Here is a 5,317-nt window from a genome sequence, read left to right as displayed (position 1 = left end):
GTTTCACAAGTTTATATAATTTACTTACTCATTATTTAACTTAGTCTATATTTTCTATTAGGATATCTTAATTATCTTCATTACTTGATATTACTTTTATTACAGGTCTGAGTAACTCTTACTTAATCATGACATGTGTTGGTATACATCTTCCAATAGGATATCTTCCTTATGGTTGTATCCTCTCTTTGGACTACCATGTATTGTATACCAATTGTGATCTACTCATCTATTGTTTTAAGGACTTATTGATGTGCTACATGTTTTGGACTAGCTAACTAACTTCACTTTGGAAGGATAGGTAGGAAATATTGACTCAAGTGTGTCGGGATTATTCTCAAGTGAATATCCATCTCAAGTCATAAGAATTATTTGGTTTATCTAGGACAACTTCCTATAGACACTACCAATCCTATAGGTCTCCTTTAAAGGGTTTTAATCCTAAGGTCAAAGCATTTGCTCTGATACCAACTGTGGTGACCCGGCATACCACCGCATGGTGTAGTATGCAAGTCTGATATAACACCAATGAAACACCGTTCCACTAGTATTATATCGCTCAGAGTGGTACAACAGAAACATATGCGGGTCCAAGGCATGTCTATAGAATTACAACACAGACTCTTTACAAAAGATCATCACAACCTCCTACTTTACAATGAGGTAAAACTGCAAATAAACTCCAGAAGAACGACTCGTGGTCTAATCCTAACACGAACTCTACTTGTAGAGTATTTAACTAGCTACAGAGGCTATGAATAGATTCTAGCTAAATAGGAGCTAAGTTTAGGAAGCTAGTTCCTTTCTATTGCTAATCTAGGTTTCTCCTTGTTGGATGTGGTATCTGACTCCTCTGACAGGGTCCTGTCTCTTGAAGTAGTTGTTGACTCCTCGGCCTTTGAGCTGCACGGTAGATCCTCCTTTGATGCCTCCATATCTAAGCAGGGGATTTAAGAGTGGGATGAGTACGAGCGTACTCAACAAGTTCATTATAGGAAAGAGGTGTTTAATGCACTAGCTACAGCATTAGACCAGTAAAGTCTAATACCAATGCAAGTTTCATAACCATTTCTTCAAGAGGTTGCTTTTATTTAGAACTATGTCCGTCAGCCTTCACCGGTTTACTAGAACTTCATGGAGCTCCTTTCCGGCCGCGTTCGCAGTTCCATATCCCGGAACAGGGAGTGACAGGTCACGGTTCTTTACACTCTGCAGAGGTGTGTTGCTTTACCCATAAGAGATCTTAACCTTGGTGCCAACCGGAAATGACCCGTCCACACTTCCTATGGTGTGAGGCCCGGTATAAGGTCTAGCCAATCATGTTCCTCCGCTACCTCGAACACCCACCCGTTGTTGCATGCCCCGACCCTGGGTCCACGTCGGTCCCATTATTCCCGTAATTTCAGGGTGGACCCACTAGTAGAAAATCTCTCATGCGTACCGGTTCCAGAGGGGCATTCGTACCGGTTTTGCAACCGGTACAAATTATTCGGCACTAAAGCCCCCCCCCTTTCGTACCGGTTGCTTACGAACCGGTATAAAAGGGGCCTCCACGTGGGCCACCAGGAGAGCTCGGGGCTAAGGATCTTTGGTACCGGTTGGTAATACGAACCGGTACCAAAGGTTCCCCCGCGGCAGGGAATTTGCCCGAATCTCTCGCCGCGGCGAGAATTGAAGTTTTAGGGTTTTTGGAGGGGTTTAGGGATATCGGTTTGTTTCATATCGCGTCGATGCACCGAAACGCGTTTGGGTTTATTGAAGTACATGAAGATCAATATGATGCATAGCAAGTTGGTGCATATAATATAACACACATGTAATTGCATAAGATCGCAAATTAAGAAGCACTATGCATGAAGATCGATCTTCATGCATAGTAGTGGTACTCTCCGAGCCGTACTCTATATATTACATGTAGCATAGTGGTACTCTTCGAGTCAACTATATATGTAACATGTACATCTTCATTCATAGTGGAACTCTGCGAATGGTGGTATGACGTCCTGAAGGAAGAATCCCGCCAATTCCTCGGCTATTGCTATGAAGCGGTCATCGATTGAGAGCTTGTTCCGCTTTGTTGCCAACTATATCTTTACTATTAAATTGGAGTTGGGGATGGTGTGTCACTTTGACATCAAACATTGAAGCAATCATAACCGTAGATCACCCTCACAAACGCCCACTAAACATGGTCCGATCACATGCGCGTCAAATATGTTAGTAAACAACATTTAAGGAAGTATATCTAGGTATCCCGCGTCAAATATGTTACTGCCATCAATCAGGGATCCCCTCAATCATGGAAATGCATGGAAAGCAATCAAGACTTTCCAATCATCCGATTACCTTCCAAGAGAAAATTACGGTGCATGTCTCCTCCACATAATTTCCTTCCCTGTATATTCCACCAAACGCGTGATTGACAAAGATTAGAGCTTAAGTTAGCGTTGCTCTTCTTGCAAAAACTGCTAATATTTGGTACAATCTTTGCCCACGTCACATGAAAAATTAGTTGTTCTCGATGTTATACATCCTACTCACCGTGAGCAGTGTCTTACCGTAAGCTCTCTTTTAAATCATCGCGTTTGGTGGTCGTTATTGAAAGCATCTGGGCCGTCCAATCTAACCTTGTGTCTCTACTCAATATTTGGCCACTGATTGGTTTCCGCGCGAGTCACTTCCTCTTTTATCATTACCGCTAATTAAGCTGTGGTATGATACCATTTTGATTCTATACCAAGCATGCTCTCCATCAGGTTGGGTTGCTCCTTTTATTCGCTCTACATTTAAGGCTAGCATTGCTTTTTTTTTTCCTTGCATGGTGGTGCATGAGCATGCAATGCTCAACAGCTCACGGGTCATCAAATGCTAGCGAATAACTCTAGATTACCCTAATTATATGCTGACTTATTTATTGCCTTTCCTCGCTCTCTTTCTCATCAGCGCTCGACGATCCTGTTTCTTGTACGCGCCAGTCCTCCTTTTCTCCATCCCGGTCGATGACGCCCCTGCCATACTCAGGCACTACCTTCCAGCGTCCACTCCAAATTGTGTCAGCTCATCCCGGTAGATCGCGTGCTCGACGTCAACTACACTGCTCGTCAAGTTTGGACCTCTCACGACGATGGTTACCCTGTAGCCATCCGAGAGGCAGTACGATTGCTCCGGCCAAGGAAAAAGGCGATCCTCACGGTTGGCCAGTTGTGTCCACTACCCATGCGGAGGCGTATCGGCGATTAGTACAATGTTTCAGTGATAAGAAGCGTCACCACCACTAACTGATGGCGTGTATTGACGGTGATTTTTTTGGTTTCAGATCGTGCAACTTATGATCATGGCAGCTGCTATGTTTCTTCTGCCGCAGGTACATATCATAAAACACAAAGTGGAACCTGGAACAAGGGGCCCGACGTGCGAGGTTGCAGTTCAGCTCTGTAATGTGACACTGCCGGTGTACAAACTCAAACTCCTGTATTTAATCCACTGCAAAAGTTAGGCATAATTGTTGTTGTCTTGTTCTTTTCGCTCCATAATCATTAGTTTGTATGCCATTGCTTTGTGCTAACAGCTGATCTTCTATTAAATACTCCTCTGTGAGAATATTTAACTGTATTGTGATTATTTTTTCTTTCATTTTCCCCCTAAAGTACTTCCTTTTATGTTGCACAAGAGTTAGTCTCTAAATAACAAATTGATTGAGCTGACCCTTTTATTTTATGCCAAGGAGCTCCTTTTGATTGTGGTGATCCTAGGTAGCTTCATGTTACTATATTATCACTTGCTTGCCGTAAGTTTATGAATAATAATATGAGTGCAAAACAATAATCTTCATACTGCCATTTTTAGGAGAAGCTGTACGTACTACCATCTGCACAAGCTAATTGGGCGATCAACATTTTCAAGATGATCTTTATCACTGCCTCTGCCCATAAATATATGTCTAAGATTTATCTAAATCTAGATATGTCTAAGCGCTATTTAGTGTCTAAATACATCTATATTTAGACAAATCTTAGACGTTTTATTTATAGACCGAGGAAGTTTTAGATTACAATCGGTGGTGTTGGTGGGTAAAAAATCGGATCAAAGTTTTGGTATGACAAAAAGTTCTTTCCCTGGTACGTTAAAAAATAGTGTTGAAATCATGTACTCGTGGCCAAGCATCCGATTTTTTTCTGTACGGCTCGCCCGTCCTTCATACATAGTCCTGATTCAGTGTCACCGGCCCACACGATCGGCACGGCCCACACGGCTGCAAGGAAGAGTGATCCGTCTACGCGGCCATGGCGAGGGCGGTCGCCATCGCGTGCGTCGTACCTTAATCGAGGCCGCCGCAGAGAGACAAAAAGATGACCGGGCTTGTAGCGGGCTGGTGGACGATGATTTTTGTCTCTCTGCGGCGGCCTCGATTAAGGTTCGCAAGTGGGATGACCACTAGAGAGGATTGTCTCCAAGATAGACGCTGGTGACTTGCTCATGATTTGGTAGAGGAGCCGCTTCGTCAAGACATTATTTGTCTTTTTTACACCGGGCACAAAAAATGTTGGTTTTATGTGAAACATTACATGCACACATAGAACATGTGCCCCCTACATGCTAAATTGTTTTCCTATATGCCCCCTACATGCTAAATTATTTTCCTATAAAAAATTATGTTCTAAAATATGTTTTACACACACCAGGTGCATATATGTACCCGGGAACAGTTTTGGTTTTCCCTTTGACTGAAGTATTTTTTATTTCTTTTGAAGCACGGTCTCAAGTTGTTACAATTCATTGCTGAAAAAGGCATTTTGGGATATAATTTTGGGTATATGTGCTGGTATTACAATAACATGGTAAGCCAATAAAATAGCATGCCAATATTTTTGTGGAACCAGGAACATCCAAATTTGTAGGACTATTGAGAACAAGCAAGTGCGAGGTACTGGCGAGCCCTCTGGGGCTATCCACGTCACGATAGGCGCGTGGCTCGCACGGGCTGGGCTGGGCACCTTCGCGAGATTGGGGATCGCGGGAGAGGAAAAGTAGGTCGGGAGAGAAAGAAATAGTCATTAAAGTGTGTCATATGTCAAGATTTTGTTTTGGAGGCCTTATGAAAAATCAGACTGAAATTTGCACGTTCATTTTTTTCATTTTCTACATTGTCGTCAACTTTTTTTTGCATTGTAGATTTCTTTATTTAGAGATAGAGTATTTTTTTCAATTATATATATTCGTTGTATCAACTTAGAGTTTTAGGGTTATTATTTTTAGATGTACATGAAATTAAAGCTAGAGGGCCGTAGCAACGCACGGGCATTCAACTAGTAAAAGA

The sequence above is a fragment of the Lolium rigidum genome, chromosome 4 (assembly GCF_022539505.1).
Source record: "Lolium rigidum isolate FL_2022 chromosome 4, APGP_CSIRO_Lrig_0.1, whole genome shotgun sequence".
Classification (NCBI taxonomy): Eukaryota; Viridiplantae; Streptophyta; class Magnoliopsida; order Poales; family Poaceae; genus Lolium; species Lolium rigidum.
The sequence above is the reverse complement of the archived record's forward strand: the minus strand, read 5'-3'. Positions refer to the sequence as shown.